The following is a 24,429-nucleotide window of genomic DNA, read 5'->3' on the forward strand; positions in this document are numbered from 1 at the left end:
AGGACATCACAAACCTTTCGAAGATGCTACCCAATTATTATACAAACCCCTTTAGTTCGGGCGCCAGTTTTAGAGTCAATAGGTTTTTTACTGTTTTGATATATGAAATGTATTTCCAACTGCTCCACAGAGGACATCACAAACCTTTCGAAGAATCTACCCAATTATTATACAAACCCTTTTAGTTCGGGCGCCAGTGTTAGAGGCAATAGGTTTTTGTTGTTCTGAAATGTAGTTCCAACTGCTCCAGGGAGGACACCACAGAGGCTTTTCCGTTGAAGGAATTAGCCCAATTGTATCCACAACCTTTTAGTTCGGGCGCCAGTTTTAGAGCCAATAGGTTCTTAATGTTTTGATATATGAAATGTATTTCCAACTGCTCCACAGAGGACATCACAAACCTTTCGAAGATGCTACCCAATTATTATACAAATCCTTTTAGTTCGGGCGCCAGTTTTAGAGGCAATAGGTTTTTGCTGTTCTTAAATGTAGTTCCAACTGCTCCAGGGATGGCACCACAGAGGCTTTTCCGTTGAAGGTATTAGCCCAATTGTACACACAACCTTTTAGTTCGGGCGCCAGTGTTAGAGTCAATAGGTTTTGACTGTTTTGATATATGAAATGTATTTCCAACTGCTCCACAGAGGACATCACAAACCTTTTGAAGAATCTACACAATTATTATACAAACCCTTTTAGTTCGGGCGCCAGTGTTAGAGTCAATAGGTTTTTACTGTTTTGATATATGAAATGTATTTCCAACTGCTCCACAGAAGACATCACAAACTTTTCGAACATGCTACCCATTTATTATACAAACCCTTTTAGTTCGGGCGCCAGTTTTAGAGTCAATAGGTTTTTTACTGTTTTGATATATGAAATGTATTTCCAACTGCTCCACAGAGGACATCACAAACATTTCGAAGAAGCTACCCAATTATTATACAAACCATTTTAGTTAAGGCGCCAGTTTTAGAGGCAATAGGTTTTTGCTGTTCTGAAATGTAGTTCCAACTGCTCCAGGGAGGACACCACAGAGGCTTTTCCGTTGAAGGAATTAGCCCAATTGTATCCACAACCTTTTAGTTCGGGCGCCAGTTTTAGAGCCAATAGGTTCTTAATGTTTTGATATATGAAATGTATTTCCAACTGCTCCACAGAGGACATCACAAACCTTTCGAAGATGCTACCCAATTATTATACAAATCCTTTTAGTTCGGGCGCCAGTTTTAGAGGCAATAGGTTTTTGCTGTTCTGAAATGTAGTTCCAACTGCTCCAGGGAGGGCACCACAGAGGCTTTTCCGTTGAAGGTATTAGCCCAATTGTACACACAACCTTTTAGTTCGGGCGCCAGTGTTAGAGTCAATAGGTTTTTACTGTTTTGATATATGAAATGTATTTCCAACTGCTCCCCAGAGGACATCACAAACTTTTCGAAGAATCTACCCAATTATTATACAAACCCTTTTAGTTCGGGCGCCAGTGTTAGAGTCAATATGTTTTTTACTGTTTTGATATATGAAATGTATTTCCAACTGCTCCACAGAGGACATCACAAACATTTCGAAGAAGCTACCCAATTATTATACAAACCCTTTTAGTTCGGGCGCCAGTGTTAGAGGCAGTAGGTTTTTGCTGTTCTGAAATGTAGTTCCAATTGCTCCAGTGAGGACACCACAGAGGCTTTTCCGTTGAAGGTATTAGCCCAATTGTACACACAACCTTTTAGTTCGGGCGCCAGTGTTAGAGTCAATAGGTTCTTACTGTTTTGATATATGAAATGTATTTCCAACTGCTCCAATGAGGACATCACAAACCTTTCGAAGAATCTACCCAATTATTATACAAACCCTTTTAGTTCGGGCGCCAGTGTTAGAGGCAATAGATTTTTGCTGTTCTGAAATGTAGTTCCAACTGCTCCAGGGAGGACACCAAAGAAGCTTTTCCTTTGAAGGTATTAGCCCAATTGTATCCACAACCTTTTAGTTCGGGCGCCAGTGTTAGAGTCAATAGCTTTTTACTGTTTCGATATATGAAATGTATTTCCAACTGCTCCACAGAGGACATCACAAACCTTTCGAAGATGCTACCCAATTATTATACAAACCCCTTTAGTTCGGGCGCCAGTTTTAGAGTCAATAGGTTTTTTACTGTTTTGATATATGAAATGTATTTCCAACTGCTCCACAGAGGACATCACAAACCTTTCGAAGAATCTACCCAATTATTATACAAACCCTTTTAGTTCGGGCGCCAGTGTTAGAGGCAATAGGTTTTTGTTGTTCTGAAATGTAGTTCCAACTGCTCCAGGGAGGACACCACAGAGGCTTTTCCGTTGAAGGTATTAGCCCAATTGTACACACAACCTTTTAGTTCGGGCGCCAGTGTTAGAGTCAATAGGTTTTTACTGTTTTGATATATGAAATGTATTTCCAACTGCTCCACAGAGGACATCACAAACCTTTTGAAGAATCTACACAATTATTATACAAACCCTTTTAGTTCGGGCGCCAGTGTTAGAGTCAATAGGTTTTTACTGTTTTGATATATGAAATGTATTTCCAACTGCTCCACAGAAGACATCACAAACTTTTCGAACATGCTACCCATTTATTATACAAACCCTTTTAGTTCGGGCGCCAGTTTTAGAGTCAATAGGTTTTTTACTGTTTTGATATATGAAATGTATTTCCAACTGCTCCACAGAGGACATCACAAACATTTCGAAGAAGCTACCCAATTATTATACAAACCATTTTAGTTAAGGCGCCAGTTTTAGAGGCAATAGGTTTTTGCTGTTCTGAAATGTAGTTCCAACTGCTCCAGGGAGGGCACCACAGAGGCTTTTCCGTTGAAGGTATTAGCCCAATTGTACGCACAACCTTTTAGTTCGGGCGCCAGTGTTAGAGTCAATAGGTTTTTACTGTTTTGATATATGAAATGTATTTCCAACTGCTCCCCAGAGGACATCACAAACTTTTCGAAGAAGCTACCCAATTATTATACAAACCCTTTTAGTTCGGGCGCCAGTGTTAGAGTCAATATGTTTTTTACTGTTTTGATATATGAAATGTATTTCCAACTGCTCCACAGAGGACATCACAAACATTTCGAAGAAGCTACCCAATTATTATACAAACCATTTTAGTTAAGGCGCCAGTGTTAGAGGCAGTAGGTTTTTGCTGTTCTGAAATGTAGTTCCAATTGCTCCAGTGAGGACACCACAGAGGCTTTTCCGTTGAAGGTATTAGCCCAATTGTACACACAACCTTTTAGTTCGGGCGCCAGTGTTAGAGTCAATAGGTTCTTACTGTTTTGATATATGAAATGTATTTCCAACTGCTCCACAGAGGACATCACAAAGCTTTCGAAGAATCTACCCAATTATTATACAAACCCTTTTAGTTCGGGCGCCAGTGTTAGAGTCAATAGGTTTTTACTGTTTTGATATATGAAATGTATTTCCAACTGCTCCACAGAAGACATCACAAACTTTTCGAAGATGCTACCCAATTATTATACAAACCCTTTTAGTTCGGGCGCCAGTGTTAGAGTCAATAGGTTTTTTAGTGTTTTGATATATGAAATGTATTTCCAATTGCTCCACAGAGGACATCACAAACCTTTCGAAGAATCTACCCAATTATTATACAAACCCTTTTAGTTCGGGCGCCAGTTTTAGAGTCAATAGGTTTTTTACTGTTTTGATATATGAAATGTATTTCCAACTGCTCCACAGAGGACATCACAAACCTTTCGAAGAATCTACCCAATTATTATACAAACCCTTTTAGTTCGGGCGCCAGTGTTAGAGGCAATAGGTTTTTGCTGTTCTGAAATGTAGTTCCAACTGCTCCAGGGAGGACACCACAGAGGCTTTTCCGTTGAAGGAATTAGCCCAATTGTATCCACAACCTTTTAGTTCGGGCGCCAGTTTTAGAGCCAATAGGTTCTTAATGTTTTGATATATGAAATGTATTTCCAACTGCTCCACAGAGGACATCACAAACCTTTCGAAGATGCTACCCAATTATTATACAAATCCTTTTAGTTCGGGCGCCAGTTTTAGAGGCAATAGGTTTTTGCTGTTCTGAAATGTAGTTCCAACTGCTCCAGGGAGGGCACCACAGAGGCTTTTCCGTTGAAGGTATTAGCCCAATTGTACACACAACCTTTTAGTTCGGGCGCCAGTGTTAGAGTCAATAGGTTTTTACTGTTTTGATATATGAAATGTATTTCCAACTGCTCCCCAGAGGACATCACAAACTTTTCGAAGAATCTACCCAATTATTATACAAACCCTTTTAGTTCGGGCGCCAGTGTTAGAGTCAATATGTTTTTTACTGTTTTGATATATGAAATGTATTTCCAACTGCTCCACAGAGGACATCACAAACATTTCGAAGAAGCTACCCAATTATTATACAAACCCTTTTAGTTCGGGCGCCAGTGTTAGAGGCAGTAGGTTTTTGCTGTTCAGAAATGTAGTTCCAATTGCTCCAGTGAGGACACCACAGAGGCTTTTCCGTTGAAGGTATTAGCCCAATTGTACACACAACCTTTTAGTTCGGGCGCCAGTGTTAGAGTCAATAGGTTCTTACTGTTTTGATATATGAAATGTATTTCCAACTGCTCCAATGAGGACATCACAAACCTTTCGAAGAATCTACCCAATTATTATACAAACCCTTTTAGTTCGGGCGCCAGTGTTAGAGGCAATAGATTTTTGCTCTTCTGAAATGTAGTTCCAACTGCTCCAGGGAGGACACCAAAGAAGCTTTTCCTTTGAAGGTATTAGCCCAATTGTATCCACAACCTTTTAGTTCGGGCGCCAGTGTTAGAGTCAATAGCTTTTTACTGTTTCGATATATGAAATGTATTTCCAACTGCTCCACAGAGGACATCACAAACCTTTCGAAGATGCTACCCAATTATTATACAAACCCCTTTAGTTCGGGCGCCAGTTTTAGAGTCAATAGGTTTTTTACTGTTTTGATATATGAAATGTATTTCCAACTGCTCCACAGAGGACATCACAAACCTTTCGAAGAATCTACCCAATTATTATACAAACCCTTTTAGTTCGGGCGCCAGTGTTAGAGGCAATAGGTTTTTGTTGTTCTGAAATGTAGTTCCAACTGCTCCAGGGAGGACACCACAGAGGCTTTTCCGTTGAAGGAATTAGCCCAATTGTATCCACAACCTTTTAGTTCGGGCGCCAGTTTTAGAGCCAATAGGTTCTTAATGTTTTGATATATGAAATGTATTTCCAACTGCTCCACAGAGGACATCACAAACCTTTCGAAGATGCTACCCAATTATTATACAAATCCTTTTAGTTCGGGCGCCAGTTTTAGAGGCAATAGGTTTTTGCTGTTCTTAAATGTAGTTCCAACTGCTCCAGGGAGGACACCACAGAGGCTTTTCCGTTGAAGGTATTAGCCCAATTGTACACACAACCTTTTAGTTCGGGCGCCAGTGTTAGAGTCAATAGGTTTTTACTGTTTTGATATATGAAATGTATTTCCAACTGCTCCACAGAGGACATCACAAACCTTTTGAAGAATCTACACAATTATTATACAAACCCTTTTAGTTCGGGCGCCAGTGTTAGAGTCAATAGGTTTTTACTGTTTTGATATATGAAATGTATTTCCAACTGCTCCACAGAAGACATCACAAACTTTTCGAACATGCTACCCATTTATTATACAAACCCTTTTAGTTCGGGCGCCAGTTTTAGAGTCAATAGGTTTTTTACTGTTTTGATATATGAAATGTATTTCCAACTGCTCCACAGAGGACATCACAAACATTTCGAAGAAGCTACCCAATTATTATACAAACCATTTTAGTTAAGGCGCCAGTTTTAGAGGCAATAGGTTTTTGCTGTTCTGAAATGTAGTTCCAACTGCTCCAGGGAGGGCACCACAGAGGCTTTTCCGTTGAAGGTATTAGCCCAATTGTACGCACAACCTTTTAGTTCGGGCGCCAGTGTTAGAGTCAATAGGTTTTTACTGTTTTGATATATGAAATGTATTTCCAACTGCTCCCCAGAGGACATCACAAACTTTTCGAAGAAGCTACCCAATTATTATACAAACCCTTTTAGTTCGGGCGCCAGTGTTAGAGTCAATATGTTTTTTACTGTTTTGATATATGAAATGTATTTCCAACTGCTCCACAGAGGACATCACAAACATTTCGAAGAAGCTACCCAATTATTATACAAACCATTTTAGTTAAGGCGCCAGTGTTAGAGGCAGTAGGTTTTTGCTGTTCTGAAATGTAGTTCCAATTGCTCCAGTGAGGACACCACAGAGGCTTTTCCGTTGAAGGTATTAGCCCAATTGTACACACAACCTTTTAGTTCGGGCGCCAGTGTTAGAGTCAATAGGTTCTTACTGTTTTGATATATGAAATGTATTTCCAACTGCTCCACAGAGGACATCACAAAGCTTTCGAAGAATCTACCCAATTATTATACAAACCCTTTTAGTTCGGGCGCCAGTGTTAGAGTCAATAGGTTTTTACTGTTTTGATATATGAAATGTATTTCCAACTGCTCCACAGAAGACATCACAAACTTTTCGAAGATGCTACCCAATTATTATACAAACCCTTTTAGTTCGGGCGCCAGTGTTAGAGTCAATAGGTTTTTTAGTGTTTTGATATATGAAATGTATTTCCAATTGCTCCACAGAGGACATCACAAACCTTTCGAAGAATCTACCCAATTATTATACAAACCCTTTTAGTTCGGGCGCCAGTTTTAGAGTCAATAGGTTTTTTACTGTTTTGATATATGAAATGTATTTCCAACTGCTCCACAGAGGACATCACAAACCTTTCGAAGAATCTACCCAATTATTATACAAACCCTTTTAGTTCGGGCGCCAGTGTTAGAGGCAATAGGTTTTTGCTGTTCTGAAATGTAGTTCCAACTGCTCCAGGGAGGACACCACAGAGGCTTTTCCGTTGAAGGAATTAGCCCAATTGTATCCACAACCTTTTAGTTCGGGCGCCAGTTTTAGAGCCAATAGGTTCTTAATGTTTTGATATATGAAATGTATTTCCAACTGCTCCACAGAGGACATCACAAACCTTTCGAAGATGCTACCCAATTATTATACAAATCCTTTTAGTTCGGGCGCCAGTTTTAGAGGCAATAGGTTTTTGCTGTTCTGAAATGTAGTTCCAACTGCTCCAGGGAGGGCACCACAGAGGCTTTTCCGTTGAAGGTATTAGCCCAATTGTACGCACAACCTTTTAGTTCGGGCGCCAGTGTTAGAGTCAATAGGTTTTTACTGTTTTGATATATGAAATGTATTTCCAACTGCTCCCCAGAGGACATCACAAACTTTTCGAAGAAGCTACCCAATTATTATACAAACCCTTTTAGTTCGGGCGCCAGTGTTAGAGTCAATATGTTTTTTACTGTTTTGATATATGAAATGTATTTCCAACTGCTCCACAGAGGACATCACAAACATTTCGAAGAAGCTACCCAATTATTATACAAACCATTTTAGTTCGGGCGCCAGTGTTAGAGGCAGTAGGTTTTTGCTGTTCTGAAATGTAGTTCCAATTGCTCCAGTGAGGACACCACAGAGGCTTTTCCGTTGAAGGTATTAGCCCAATTGTACACACAACCTTTTAGTTCGGGCGCCAGTGTTAGAGTCAATAGGTTCTTACTGTTTTGATATATGAAATGTATTTCCAACTGCTCCACAGAGGACATCACAAACCTTTCGAAGAATCTACCCAATTATTATACAAACCCTTTTAGTTCGGGCGCCAGTGTTAGAGTCAATAGGTTTTTACTGTTTTGATATATGAAATGTATTTCCAACTGCTCCACAGAAGACATCACAAACTTTTCGAAGAATCTACCCAATTATTATACAAACCCTTTTAGTTCGGGCGCCAGTGTTAGAGGCAAGAGGTTTTTCCTGTTCTGAAATGTAGTTCGAACTGTTCCAGGGAGGACACCACAGAGGCTTTTCCGTTGAAGGTATTAGCCCAATTGTATCCACAACCTTTAAGTTTGGGCGCCAGTGTTAGAGTCAATAGGTTTTTACTGTTTTGATATATGAAATGTATTTCCAACTGCTCTACAGAGGACATCACAAAACTTTCGAAGAAACTACCCAATTATTATACAAACCCTTTTCGTTCGGGCGCCAGTCTTAGAGGCAATAGGTTTTTGCTGTTCTGAAATGCAGTTCCAACTGCTCCAGGGAGGACACCACGAAGGCTTTTCCGTTGAAGGTATTAGCCCAATTGTATCCACAACCTTTAAGTTTGGGCGACAGTGTTAGAATCAATAGGTTTTTACTGTTTTGATATATGAAATGTATTTCCAACTGCTCTACAGAGGACATCACAAAACTTTCGAAGAAACAACCCAATTATTATACAAACCCTTTTAGTTCGGGCGCCAGTGTTAGAGTCAATATGTTTTTTACTGTTTTGATATATGAAATGTATTTCCAACTGCTCCACACAGGACATCACAAACCTTTCGAAGAATCTACCCAATTATTATACAAACCCTTTTAGTTCGGGCGCCAGTGTTAGAGGCAATAGGTTTTTCCTGTTCTGAAATGTAGTTCGAACTGCTCCAGGGAGGACACCACAGAGGCTTTTCGTTCAAGGTATTAGCCCAATTGTATCCACAACCTTTAAGTTTGGGCGCTAGTGTTAGAGTCAATAGGTTTTTACTGTTTTGATATATGAAATGTATTTCCAACTGCTCTACAGAGGACATCACAAAACTTTCGAAGAAACAACCCAATTATTATACAAACCCTTTTAGTTCGGGCGCCAGTGTTAGAGTCAATATGTTTTTTACTGTTTTGATATATGAAATGTATTTCCAACTGCTCTACAGAGGACATCACAAAACTTTCGAAGGAACTACCCAATTATTATACAAACCCTTTTCGTTCGGGCGCCAGTCTTAGAGGCAATAGGTTTTTGCTGTTCTGAAATGCAGTTCCAACTGCTCCAGGGAGGACACCACAGAGGCTTTTCCGTTGAAGGAATTAGCCCAATTGTATCCACAACCTTTTAGTTCGGGCGCCAGTTTTAGAGCCAATAGGTTCTTAATGTTTTGATATATGAAATGTATTTCCAACTGCTCCACAGAGGACATCACAAAACTTTCGAAGAAACTACCCAATTATTATACAATTCCTTTTAGTTCGGGCGCCAGTGTTAGAGTCATTAGGTTTTTACTGTTTGGATATATGAAATGTATTTCCAACTGCTCCACAGATGACATCACAAACCTTTCGAAGAAGCTACCCAATTATTATACAAACCCTTTTAGTTCGGGCGCCAGTTTTAGAGTCAATAGGTTTTTTACTGTTTTGATATATGAAATGTATTTCCAACTGCTCCACAGAGGACATCACAAACCTTTCGATGAATCTACCCAATTATTATACAAACCCTTTTAGTTCGGGCGCCAGTGTTAGAGGCAATAGGTTTTTGTTGTTCTGAAATGTAGTTCCAACTGCTCCAGGGAGGACACCACAGAGGCTTTTCCGTTGAAGGAATTAGCCCAATTGTATCCACAACCTTTTAGTTCGGGCGCCAGTTTTAGAGCCAATAGGTTCTTAATGTTTTGATATATGAAATGTATTTCCAACTGCTCCACAGAGGACATCACAAAACTTTCGAAGAAACTACCCAATTATTATACAAACCCTTTTCGTTCGGGCGCCAGTCTTAGAGGCAATAGGTTTTTGCTGTTCTGAAATGCAGTTCCAACTGCTCCAGGGAGGACACCACGAAGGCTTTTCCGTTGAAGGTATTAGCCCAATTGTATCCACAAACTTTTATTTCGGGCGCCAGTGTTAGAGTCATTAGGTTTTTACTGTTTTGATATATGAAATATATTTCCAACTGCTCCACAGATGACATCACAAACCTTTCGAAGAAGCTACCCAATTATTATACAATTCCTTTTAGTTCGGGCGCCAGTGTTAGAGTCATTAGGTTTTTACTGTTTGGATATATGAAATGTATTTCCAACTGCTCCACAGATGACATCACAAACCTTTCGAAGAAGCTACCCAATTATTATACAAACCCTTTTAGTTCGGGCGCCAGTTTTAGAGTCAATAGGTTTTTTACTGTTTTGATATATGAAATGTATTTCCAACTGCTCCACAGAGGACATCACAAACCTTTCGATGAATCTACCCAATTATTATACAAACCCTTTTAGTTCGGGCGCCAGTGTTAGAGGCAATAGGTTTTTGTTGTTCTGAAATGTAGTTCCAACTGCTCCAGGGAGGACACCACAGAGGCTTTTCCGTTGAAGGAATTAGCCCAATTGTATCCACAACCTTTTAGTTCGGGCGCCAGTTTTAGAGCCAATAGGTTCTTAATGTTTTGATATATGAAATGTATTTCCAACTGCTCCACAGAGGACATCACAAACCTTTCGAAGATGCTACCCAATTATTATACAAATCCTTTTAGTTCGGGCGCCAGTTTTAGAGGCAATAGGTTTTTGCTGTTCTGAAATGTAGTTCCAACTGCTCCAGGGAGGGCACCACAGAGGCTTTTCCGTTGAAGGTATTAGCCCAATTGTACACACAACCTTTTAGTTCGGGCGCCAGAGTTAGAGTCAATAGGTTTTTACTGTTTTGATATATGAAATGTATTTCCAACTGCTCCCCAGAGGACATCACAAACTTTTCGAAGAATCTACCCAATTATTATACAAACCCTTTTAGTTCGGGCGCCAGTGTTAGAGTCAATATGTTTTTTACTGTTTTGATATATGAAATGTATTTCCAACTGCTCCACAGAGGACATCACAAACATTTCGAAGAAGCTACCCAATTATTATACAAACCCTTTTAGTTCGGGCGCCAGTGTTAGAGGCAGTAGGTTTTTGCTGTTCTGAAATGTAGTTCCAATTGCTCCAGGGAGGACACCACAGAGGCTTTTCCGTTGAAGGTATTAGCCCAATTGTATCCAAAACCTTTTAGTTCGGGCGCCAGTGTTAGAGTCAATAGCTTTTTACTGTTTCGATATATGAAATGTGTTTCCAACTGCTCCACAGAGGACATCACAAACCTTTCGAAGATGCTACCCAATTATTATACAAACCCCTTTAGTTCGGGCGCCAGTTTTAGAGTCAATAGGTTTTTTACTGTTTTGATATATGAAATGTATTTCCAACTGCTCCACAGAGGACATCACAAACCTTTCGAAGAATCTACCCAATTATTATACAAACCCTTTTAGTTCGGGCGCCAGTGTTAGAGGCAATAGGTTTTTGTTGTTCTGAAATGTAGTTCCAACTGCTCCAGGGAGGACACCACAGAGGCTTTTCCGTTGAAGGAATTAGCCCAATTGTATCCACAACCTTTTAGTTCGGGCGCCAGTTTTAGAGCCAATAGGTTCTTAATGTTTTGATATATGAAATGTATTTCCAACTGCTCCACAGAGGACATCACAAACCTTTCGAAGATGCTACCCAATTATTATACAAATCCTTTTAGTTCGGGCGCCAGTTTTAGAGGCAATAGGTTTTTGCTGTTCTTAAATGTAGTTCCAACTGCTCCAGAGAGGGCACCACAGAGGCTTTTCCGTTGAAGGTATTAGCCCAATTGTACACACAACCTTTTAGTTCGGGCGCCAGTGTTAGAGTCAATAGGTTTTTACTGTTTTGATATATGAAATGTATTTCCAACTGCTCCACAGAGGACATCACAAACCTTTTGAAGAATCTACACAATTATTATACAAACCCTTTTAGTTCGGGCGCCAGTGTTAGAGGCAATAGGTTTTGCTGTTCTGAAATGTAGTTCCAACTGCTCCAGGGAGGACACCACAGAGGCTTTACCGTTGAAGGTATTAGCCCAATTGTATCCACAACCTTTTAGTTCGGGCGCCAGTGTTAGAGTCAATAGGTTCTTACTGTTTTGATATATGAAATGTATTTCCAACTGCTCCACAGAGGACATCACAAACCTTTCGAAGAAGCTACCCAATTATTATACAAACCCTTTTAGTTCGGGCGCCAGTGTTAGAGTAAATATGTTTTTACTGTTTTGATATATGAAATGTATTTCCAACTGCTCCACAGAGCACATCACAAACCTTTCGAAGAAGCTACCCAATTATTATACAAACCCTTTTAGTTCGGGCGCCAGTGTTATAGTCAATAGGTTTTTTACTGTTTTGATATATGAAATGTATTTCCAACTGCTCCATAGAGGACCTCACAAACCTTTCGAAGAAGCTACCCAATTATTATACAATTCTTTTTAGTTCGGGCGCCAGTGTTAGAGTCAATAGGTTTTTTACTGTTTTGATATATGAAATGTATTTCCAACTGCTCCACAGAGGACATCACAAATCTTTCGAAGAAGCTACCCAATTATTATACAAACCCTTTTAGTTCGGGCGCCAGTGTTATAGGTGGTAGGTTTTTGCTGTTCTGAAATGTAGTTCCAACTGCTCCAGTGAGGACACCACAGAGGCTTTTCCGTTGAAGGTATTAGCCCAATTGTACACACAACCTTTTAGTTCGGGCGCCAGTGTTAGAGTCAATAGGTTTTTACTGTTTTGATATATGAAATGTATTTCCAACTGCTCCACAGAGGACATCACAAACCTTTCGAAGAATCTACCCAATCATTATACAAACCATTTTAGTTCGGGCGCCAGTGTTAGAGGCAGTAGGTATTTGCTGTTCTGAAATGTAGTTCCAACTGCTCCAGCGAGGACACCACAGAGGCTTTTCCGTTGAAGGTAATAGACCAATTGTACACACAACCTTTTAGTTCGGGCGCCAGTGTTAGAGTCAATAGGTTTTTACTGTTTTGATATATGAAATGTATTTCCAACTGCTCCACAGAGCACATCACAAACCTTTCGAAGAAGCTACCCAATTATTATACAAACCCTTTTAGTTCGGGCGCCAGTGTTATAGTCAATAGGTTTTTTACTGTTTTGATATATGAAATGTATTTCCAACTGCTCCATAGAGGACCTCACAAACCTTTCGAAGAAGCTACCCAATTATTATACAATTCTTTTTAGTTCGGGCGCCAGTGTTAGAGTCAATAGGTTTTTTACTGTTTTGATATATGAAATGTATTTCCAACTGCTCCACAGAGGACATCACAAATCTTTCGAAGAAGCTACCCAATTATTATACAAACCCTTTTAGTTCGGGCGCCAGTGTTATAGGTGGTAGGTTTTTGCTGTTCTGAAATGTAGTTCCAACTGCTCCAGTGAGGACACCACAGAGGCTTTTCCGTTGAAGGTATTAGCCCAATTGTACACACAACCTTTTAGTTCGGGCGCCAGTGTTAGAGTCAATAGGTTTTTACTGTTTTGATATATGAAATGTATTTCCAACTGCTCCACAGAGGACATCACAAACCTTTCGAAGAATCTACCCAATCATTATACAAACCATTTTAGTTCGGGCGCCAGTGTTAGAGGCAGTAGGTATTTGCTGTTCTGAAATGTAGTTCCAACTGCTCCAGCGAGGACACCACAGAGGCTTTTCCGTTGAAGGTAATAGACCAATTGTACACACAACCTTTTAGTTCGGGCGCCAGTGTTAGAGTCAATAGGTTTTTACTGTTTTGATATATGAAATGTATTTCCAACTGCTCCACAGAGGACATCACAAACCTTTCGAAGAAACTACCCAATTATTATACAAACCCTTTTAGTTCGGGCGCCAGTGTTAGAGGCAGTAGGTTTTTGCTGTTCTGAAATGTAGTTCCAACTGCTCCAGTGAGGACACCACAGAGGCTTTTCCGTTGAAGGTATTAGCCCAATTGTACACACAACCTTTTAGTTCGGGCGCCAGTGTTAGAGTAAAAAGGTTTTTACTGTTTTGATATATGAAATGTATTTCCAACTACTCTACAGAGGACATCACAAACCTTTCGAAGAAGCTACCCAATTATTATACAAACCCTTTTAGTTCGGGCGCCAGTGTTAGAGGCAGTAGGTTTTTGCTGTTCTGAAATATAGTTCCAACTGCTCCAGCGAGGACACCACAGAGGCTTTTCCGTTGAAGGTATTAGCCCAATTGTACACACAACCTTTTAGTTCGGGCGCCAGTGTTAGAGTCAATATGTTTTTTACTGTTTTGATATATGAAATGTATTTCCAACTGCTCCACAGAGGACATCACAAACCTTTCGAAGAATCTACCCAATCATTATACAAACCATTTTAGTTCGGGCGCCAGTGTTAGAGGCAGTAGGTATTTGCTGTTCTGAAATGTAGTTCCAACTGCTCCAGCGAGGACACCACAGAGGCTTTTCCGTTGAAGGTAATAGCCCAATTGTACACACAACCTTTTAGTTCGGGCGCCAGTGTTAGAGTCAATAGGTTTTTACTGTTTTGATATATGAAATGTATTTCCAACTGCTCCACAGAGGACATCACAAACCTTTCGAAGAAACTACCCAATTATTATACAAACCCTTTTAGTTCGGGCGCCAGTGTTAGAGGCAGTAGGTTTTTGCTGTTCTGAAATGTAGTTCCAATTGCTCCAGTGAGGACACCACAGAGGCTTTTCCGTTGAAGGTATTAGCCCAATTGTACACACAACCTTTTAGTTCGGGCGCCAGTGTTCGAGTCAAAAGGTTTTTACTGTTTTGTTATATGAAATGTATTTCCAACTACTCTACAGAGGACATCACAAACCTTTCGCAGAAGCTACCCAATTATTATACAAACCCTTTTATTTCGGGCGCCAGTGTTAGAGGCAGTAGGTTTTTGCTGTTCTGAAATGTAGTTCCAACTGCTCCAGCGAGGACACCACAGAGGCTTTTCCGTTGAAGGTATTAGCCCAATTGTACACACAACCTTTTAGCTCGGGCGCCAGTGTTAGAGTCAATAGGTTTTTACTGTTTTGATATATGAAATGTATTTCCAACTGCTCCACAGAGGACATCACAAACCTTTCGAAGAATCTACCCAATTATTATACAAACCCTTTTAGTTCGGGCGCCAGTGTTAGAGGCAGTAGGTTTTTGCTGTTCTGAAATGTAGTTCCAACTGCTCCAGCGAGGACACCACAGAGGCCTTTCCGTTGAAGGTATTAGCCCAATTGTACGCACAACCTTTTAGTTCGGGCGCCAGTGTTAGAGTCAATATGTTTTTTACTGTTTTGATATATGAAATGTATTTCCAACTGCTCCACAGAGGACATCACAAACCTTTCGAAGAATCTACCCAATTATTATACAAACCCTTTTAGTTCGGGCGCCAGTGTTAGAGTCAATAGGTTTTTACTGTTTTGATATATGAAATGTATTTCCAACTGCTCCACAGAAGACATCACAAACTTTTCGAAGAAGCTACCCAATTATTATACAAACCCTTTTAGTTCGGGCGCCAGTGTTAGAGTCAATATGTTTTTTACTGTTTTGATATATGAAATGTATTTCCAACTGCTCCACAGAGGACATCACAAAACTTTCGAAGAAGCTACCCAATTATTATACAAACCCTTTTAGTTCGGGAGCCAGTGTTAGAGGCAATAGGTTTTTGCTGTTCTGAAATGCAGTTCCAACTGCTCCAGGGAGGACACCACGAAGGCTTTTCCGTTGAAGGTATTAGCCCAATTGTATCCACAAACTTTTAGTTCGGGCGCCTGTGTTAGAGTCAATAGGTTCTTACTGTTTTGATATATGAAATGTATTTCCAACTGCTCCACAGATGACATCACAAAACTTTCGAAGAAGCTACCCAAATATTATACAAACCCTTTTAGTTCGGGCGCCAGTTTTAGAGTCAATAGGTTTTTTACTGTTTTGATATATGAAATGTATTTCCAACTGCTCCACAGAGGACATCACAAACCTTTCGAAGAATCTACCCAATTATTATACAAACCCTTTTAGTTCGGGCGCCAGTTTTAGAGTCAATAGGTTTTTTACTGTTTTGATATATGAAATGTATTTCCAACTGCTCCACAGAGGACATCACAAACCTTTCGAAGAATCTACCCAATTATTATACAAACCCTTTTAGTTCGGGCGCCAGTGTTAGAGGCAATAGGTTTTTGTTGTTCTGAAATGTAGTTCCAACTGCTCCAGGGAGGAAACCACAGAGGCTTTTCCGTTGAAGGAATTAGCCCAATTGTATCCACAACCTTTTAGTTCGGGCGCCAGTTTTAGAGCCAATAGGTTCTTAATGTTTTGATATATGAAATGTATTTCCAACTGCTCCACAGAGGACATCACAAACCTTTCGAAGATGCTACCCAATTATTATACAAATCCTTTTAGTTCGGGCGCCAGTTTTAGAGGCAATAGGTTTTTGCTGTTCTGAAATGTAGTTCCAACTGCTCCAGGGAGGGCACCACAGAGGCTTTTCCGTTGTAGGTATTAGCCCAATTGTACACACAACCTTTTAGTTCGGGCGCCAGTGTTAGAGTCAATAGGTTTTTACTGTTTTGATATATGAAATGTATTTCCAACTGCTCCCCAGAGGACATCACAAACTTTTCGAAGAATCTACCCAATTATTATACAAACCCTTTTAGTTCGGGCGCCAGTGTTAGAGTCAATATGTTTTTTACTGTTTTGATATATGAAATGTATTTCCAACTGCTCCACAGAGGACATCACAAACATTTCGAAGAAGCTACCCAATTATTATACAAACCCTTTTATTTCGGGCGCCAGTGTTAGAGGCAGTAGGTTTTTGCTGTTCTGAAATGTAGTTCCAACTGCTCCAGCGAGGACACCACAGAGGCTTTTCCGTTGAAGGTATTAGCCCAATTGTACACACAACCTTTTAGTTCGGGCGCCAGTGTTAGAGTCAATAGGTTACTACTGTTTTGATATATGAAATGTATTTCCAACTGCTCCACAGAGGACATCACAAACCTTTCGAAGAATCTCCCAATTATTATACAAACCCTTTTAGTTCGGGCGCCAGTGTTAGAGGCAGTAGGTTTTTGCTGTTCTGAAATGTAGTTCCAACTGCTCCAGCGAGGACACCACAGAGGCCTTTCCGTTGAAGGTATTAGCCCAATTGTACGCACAACCTTTTAGTTCGGGCGCCAGTGTTAGAATCAATAGGTTTTTACTGTTTTGATATATGAAATGTATTTCCAACTGCTCCCCAGAGGACATCACAAACTTTTCGAAGAAGCTACCCAATTATTATACAAACCCTTTTAGTTCGGGCGCCAGTGTTAGAGTCAATATGTTTTTTACTGTTTTGATATATGAAATGTATTTCCAACTGCTCCACAGAGGACATCACAAACCTTTCGAAGAATCTACCCAATTATTATACAAACCCTTTTAGTTCGGGCGCCAGTGTTAGAGTCAATAGGTTTTTACTGTTTTGATATATGAAATGTATTTCCAACTGCTCCACAGAAGACATCACAAACTTTTCGAAGAATCTACCCAATTATTATACAAACCCTTTTAGTTCGGGCGCCAGTGTTAGAGTCAATATGTTTTTTACTGTTTTGATATATGAAATGTATTTCCAACTGCTCCACAGAGGACATCACAAACCTTTCGAAGAAGCTACCCAATTATTATACAAACCCTTTTAGTTCGGGCGCCAGTGTTAGAGGCAATATGTTTTTGCTGTTCTGACATGCAGTTCCAACTGCTCCAGGGAGGACACCACGAAGGCTTTTCCGTTGAAGGTATTAGCCCAATTGTATCCACAAACTTTTAGTTCGGGCGCCAGTGTTAGAGTCAATAGGTTCTTACTGTTTTGATATATGAAATGTATTTCCAACTGCTCCACAGAGGACATCACAAATCTTTCGAAGAAGCTACCCAATTATTATACAAACCCTTTTAGTTCGGGCGCCAGTGTTAGAGGCAGTAGGTTTTTGCTGTTCTGAAATATAGTTCCAACTGCTCCAGCGAGGACACCACAGAGGCTTTTCCGTTGAAGGTATTAGCCCAATTGTACACACAACCTTTTAGTTCGGGCACCAGTGTTAGAGTCAATAGGTTTTTACTGTTTTGATATATGAAATGTATTTCCAACTGCTCCACAGAGGACATCACAAACCTTTCGAAGAATCTACCCAATCATTATACAAACCATTTTAGTTCGGGCGCCAGTGTTAGAGGCAGTAGGTATTTGCTGTTCTGAAATGTAGTTCCAACTGCTCCAGCGAGGACACCACAGAGGCTTTTCCGTTGAAGGTAATAGCACAATTGTACACACAACCTTTTAGTTCGGGCGCCAGTGTTAGAGTCAATAGATTTTTACTGTTTTGATATATGAAATGTATTTCCAACTGCTCCAAAGAGGACATCACAAACCTTTCGAAGAAACTACCCAATTATTATACAAACCCTTTTAGTTCGGGCGCCAGTGTTAGAGGCAGTAGGTTTTTGCTGTTCTGAAATGTAGTCCCAATTGCTCCAGTGAGGACACCACAGAGGCTTTTCCGTTGAAGGTATTAGCCCAATTGTACACACAACCTTTTAGTTCGGGCGCCAGTGTTAGAGTCAAAAGGTTTTTACTGTTTTGTTATATGAAATGTATTTCCAACTACTCTACAGAGGACATCACAAACCTTTCGCAGAAGCTACCCAATTATTATACAAACCCTTTTATTTCGGGCGCCAGTGTTAGAGGCAGTAGGTTTTTGCTGTTCTGAAATGTAGTTCCAACTGCTCCAGCGACGACACCACAGAGGCTTTTCCGTTGAAGGTATTAGCCCAATTGTACACACAACCTTTTAGTTCGGGCACCAGTGTTAGAGTCAATAGGTTTTTACTGTTTTGATATATGAAATGTATTTCCAACTGCTCCACAGAGGACATCACAAACCTTTCAAAGAATCTACCCAATCATTATACAAACCATTTTAGTTCGGGCGCCAGTGTTAGAGGCAGTAGGTATTTGCTGTTCTGAAATGTAGTTCCAACTGCTCCAGCGAGGACACCACAGAGGCTTTTCCGTTGAAGGTAATAGCCCAATTGTACACACAACCTTTTAGTTCGGGCGCCAGTGTTAGAGTCAATAGGTTTTTACTGTTTTGATATATGAAATGTATTTCCAACTGCTCCACAGAGGACATCACAAACCTTTCGAAGAAACTACCCAATTATTATACAAACCCTTTTAGTTCGGGCGCCAGTGTTAGAGGCAGTAGGTTTTTGCTGTTCTGAAATCTAGTTCCAATTGCTCCAGTGAGGACACCACAGAGGCTTTTCCGTTGAAGGTATTAGCCCAATTGTACACACAACCTTTTAGTTCGGGCGCCAGTGTTAGAGTCAAAAGGTTTTTACTGTTTTGTTATATGAAATGTATTTCCAACTACTCTACAGAGGACATCACAAACCTTTCGAAGAAGCTACCCAATTATTATACAAACCCTTTTATTTCGGGCGCCAGTGTTAGAGGCAGTAGGTTTTTGCTGTTCTGAAATGTAGTTCCAACTGCTCCACCGAGGACACCACAGAGGCTTTTCCGTTGAAGGTATTAGCCCAATTGTACACACAACCTTTTAGTTCGGGCGCCAGTGTTAGAGTCAATAGGTTCTTACTGTTTTGATATATGAAATGTATTTCCAACTGCTCCACAGAGGACATCACAAACCTTTCGAAGATGCTACCCAATTATTATACAAATCCTTTTAGTTCGGGCGACAGTGTTAGAGTAAATATGTTTTTACTGTTTTGATATATGAAATGTATTTCCAACTGCTCCACAGAGCACATCACAAACCTTTCGAAGATGCTACCCAATTATTATACAAATCCTTTTAGTTCGGGCGCCAGTTTTAGAGGCAATAGGTTTTTGCTGTTCTGAAATGTAGTTCCAACTGCTCCAGGGAGGGCACCACAGAGGCTTTTCCGTTGAAGGTATTAGCCCAATTGTACGCACAACCTTTTAGTTCGGGCGCCAGTGTTAGAGGCAATAGGTTTTTACTGTTTTGATATATGAAATGTATTTCCAACTGCTCCCCAGAGGACATCACAAACTTTTCGAAGAAGCTACCCAATTATTATACAAACCCTTTTAGTTCGGGTGCCAGTGTTAGAGTCAATATGTTTTTTACTGTTTTGATATATGAAATGTATTTCCAACTGCTCCACAGATGACATCACAAACTTTTCGAAGAAGCTACCCAATTATTATACAAACCCTTTTAGTTCGGGCGCCAGTTTTAGAGTCATTAGGTTTTTACTGTTTTGATATATGAAATGTATTTCCAACTGCTCCACAGATGACATCACAAACCTTTCGAAGAAGCTACCCAATTATTATACAAACCCTTTTAGTTCGGGCGCAAGTTTTAGAGTCAATAGGTTTTTTAGTGTTTTGATATATGAAATGTATTTCCAACTGCTCCACAGAGGACATCACAAACCTTTCGAAGAATCTACCCAATTATTATACAAACCCTTTTAGTTCGGGCGCCAGTTTTAGAGTCAATAGGTTTTTTACTGTTTTGATATATGAAATGTATTTCCAACTGCTCCACAGAGGACATCACAAACCTTTCGAAGAATCTACCCAATCATTATACAAACCATTTTAGTTCGGGCGCCAGTGTTAGAGGCAGTAGGTATTTGCTGTTCTGAAATGTAGTTCCAACTGCTCCAGCGAGGACACCACAGAGGCTTTTCCGTTGAAGGTAATAGACCAATTGTACACACAACCTTTTAGTTCGGGCGCCAGTGTTAGAGTCAATAGGTTTTTACTGTTTTGATATATGAAATGTATTTCCAACTGCTCCACAGAGGACATCACAAACCTTTCGAAGAAACTACCCAATTATTATACAAACCCTTTTAGTTCGGGCGCCAGTGTTAGAGGCAGTAGGTTTTTGCTGTTCTGAAATGTAGTTCCAACTGCTCCAGTGAGGACACCACAGAGGCTTTTCCGTTGAAGGTATTAGCCCAATTGTACACACAACCTTTTAGTTCGGGCGCCAGTGTTAGAGTAAAAAGGTTTTTACTGTTTTGATATATGAAATGTATTTCCAACTACTCTACAGAGGACATCACAAACCTTTCGAAGAAGCTACCCAATTATTATACAAACCCTTTTAGTTCGGGCGCCAGTGTTAGAGGCAGTAGGTTTTTGCTGTTCTGAAATATAGTTCCAACTGCTCCAGCGAGGACACCACAGAGGCTTTTCCGTTGAAGGTATTAGCCCAATTGTACACACAACCTTTTAGTTCGGGCGCCAGTGTTAGAGTCAATATGTTTTTTACTGTTTTGATATATGAATTGTATTTCCAACTGCTCCACAGAGGACATCACAAACCTTTCGAAGAATCTACCCAATCATTATACAAACCATTTTAGTTCGGGCGCCAGTGTTAGAGGCAGTAGGTATTTGCTGTTCTGAAATGTAGTTCCAACTGCTCCAGCGAGGACACCACAGAGGCTTTTCCGTTGAAGGTAATAGCCCAATTGTACACACAACCTTTTAGTTCGGGCGCCAGTGTTAGAGTCAATAGGTTTTTACTGTTTTGATATATGAAATGTATTTCCAACTGCTCCACAGAGGACATCACAAACCTTTCGAAGAAACTACCCAATTATTATACAAACCCTTTTAGTTCGGGCGCCAGTGTTAGAGGCAGTAGGTTTTTGCTGTTCTGAAATGTAGTTCCAATTGCTCCAGTGAGGACACCACAGAGGCTTTTCCGTTGAAGGTATTAGCCCAATTGTACACACAACCTTTTAGTTCGGGCGCCAGTGTTCGAGTCAAAAGGTTTTTACTGTTTTGTTATATGAAATGTATTTCCAACTACTCTACAGAGGACATCACAAACCTTTCGCAGAAGCTACCCAATTATTATACAAACCCTTTTATTTCGGGCGCCAGTGTTAGAGGCAGTAGGTTTTTGCTGTTCTGAAATGTAGTTCCAACTGCTCCAGCGAGGACACCACAGAGGCTTTTCCGTTGAAGGTATTAGCCCAATTGTACACACAACCTTTTAGCTCGGGCGCCAGTGTTAGAGTCAATAGGTTTTTACTGTTTTGATATATGAAATGTATTTCCAACTGCTCCACAGAGGACATCACAAACCTTTCGAAGAATCTACCCAATTATTATACAAACCCTTTTAGTTCGGGCGCCAGTGTTAGAGGCAGTAGGTTTTTGCTGTTCTGAAATGTAGTTCCAACTGCTCCAGCGAGGACACCACAGAGGCCTTTCCGTTGAAGGTATTAGCCCAATTGTACGCACAACCTTTTAGTTCGGGCGCCAGTGTTAGAGTCAATATGTTTTTTACTGTTTTGATATATGAAATGTATTTCCAACTGCTCCACAGAGGACATCACAAACCTTTCGAAGAATCTACCCAATTATTATACAAACCCTTTTAGTTCGGGCGCCAGTGTTAGAGTCAATAGGTTTTTACTGTTTTGATATATGAAATGTATTTCCAACTGCTCCACAGAAGACATCACAAACTTTTCGAAGAAGCTACCCAATTATTATACAAACCCTTTTAGTTCGGGCGCCAGTGTTAGAGTCAATATGTTTTTTACTGTTTTGATATATGAAATGTATTTCCAACTGCTCCACAGAGGACATCACAAAACTTTCGAAGAAGCTACCCAATTATTATACAAACCCTTTTAGTTCGGGAGCCAGTGTTAGAGGCAATAGGTTTTTGCTGTTCTGAAATGCAGTTCCAACTGCTCCAGGGAGGACACCACGAAGGCTTTTCCGTTGAAGGTATTAGCCCAATTGTATCCACAAACTTTTAGTTCGGGCGCCTGTGTTAGAGTCAATAGGTTCTTACTGTTTTGATATATGAAATGTATTTCCAACTGCTCCACAGATGACATCACAAAACTTTCGAAGAAGCTACCCAAATATTATACAAACCCTTTTAGTTCGGGCGCCAGTTTTAGAGTCAATAGGTTTTTTACTGTTTTGATATATGAAATGTATTTCCAACTGCTCCACAGAGGACATCACAAACCTTTCGAAGAATCTACCCAATTATTATACAAACCCTTTTAGTTCGGGCGCCAGTTTTAGAGTCAATAGGTTTTTTACTGTTTTGATATATGAAATGTATTTCCAACTGCTCCACAGAGGACATCACAAACCTTTCGAAGAATCTACCCAATTATTATACAAACCCTTTTAGTTCGGGCGCCAGTGTTAGAGGCAATAGGTTTTTGTTGTTCTGAAATGTAGTTCCAACTGCTCCAGGGAGGAAACCACAGAGGCTTTTCCGTTGAAGGAATTAGCCCAATTGTATCCACAACCTTTTAGTTCGGGCGCCAGTTTTAGAGCCAATAGGTTCTTAATGTTTTGATATATGAAATGTATTTCCAACTGCTCCACAGAGGACATCACAAACCTTTCGAAGATGCTACCCAATTATTATACAAATCCTTTTAGTTCGGGCGCCAGTTTTAGAGGCAATAGGTTTTTGCTGTTCTGAAATGTAGTTCCAACTGCTCCAGGGAGGGCACCACAGAGGCTTTTCCGTTGTAGGTATTAGCCCAATTGTACACACAACCTTTTAGTTCGGGCGCCAGTGTTAGAGTCAATAGGTTTTTACTGTTTTGATATATGAAATGTATTTCCAACTGCTCCCCAGAGGACATCACAAACTTTTCGAAGAATCTACCCAATTATTATACAAACCCTTTTAGTTCGGGCGCCAGTGTTAGAGTCAATATGTTTTTTACTGTTTTGATATATGAAATGTATTTCCAACTGCTCCACAGAGGACATCACAAACATTTCGAAGAAGCTACCCAATTATTATACAAACCCTTTTATTTCGGGCGCCAGTGTTAGAGGCAGTAGGTTTTTGCTGTTCTGAAATGTAGTTCCAACTGCTCCAGCGAGGACACCACAGAGGCTTTTCCGTTGAAGGTATTAGCCCAATTGTACACACAACCTTTTAGTTCGGGCGCCAGTGTTAGAGTCAATAGGTTACTACTGTTTTGATATATGAAATGTATTTCCAACTGCTCCACAGAGGACATCACAAACCTTTCGAAGAATCTCCCAATTATTATACAAACCCTTTTAGTTCGGGCGCCAGTGTTAGAGGCAGTAGGTTTTTGCTGTTCTGAAATGTAGTTCCAACTGCTCCAGCGAGGACACCACAGAGGCCTTTCCGTTGAAGGTATTAGCCCAATTGTACGCACAACCTTTTAGTTCGGGCGCCAGTGTTAGAATCAATAGGTTTTTACTGTTTTGATATATGAAATGTATTTCCAACTGCTCCCCAGAGGACATCACAAACTTTTCGAAGAAGCTACCCAATTATTATACAAACCCTTTTAGTTCGGGCGCCAGTGTTAGAGTCAATATGTTTTTTACTGTTTTGATATATGAAATGTATTTCCAACTGCTCCACAGAGGACATCACAAACCTTTCGAAGAATCTACCCAATTATTATACAAACCCTTTTAGTTCGGGCGCCAGTGTTAGAGTC

This window comes from Stegodyphus dumicola, chromosome 5 (genome assembly GCF_044657685.1).
Source record: "Stegodyphus dumicola isolate Sdum_Otavi_A_Nest chromosome 5, ASM4465768v1".
Classification (NCBI taxonomy): Eukaryota; Metazoa; Arthropoda; class Arachnida; order Araneae; family Eresidae; genus Stegodyphus; species Stegodyphus dumicola.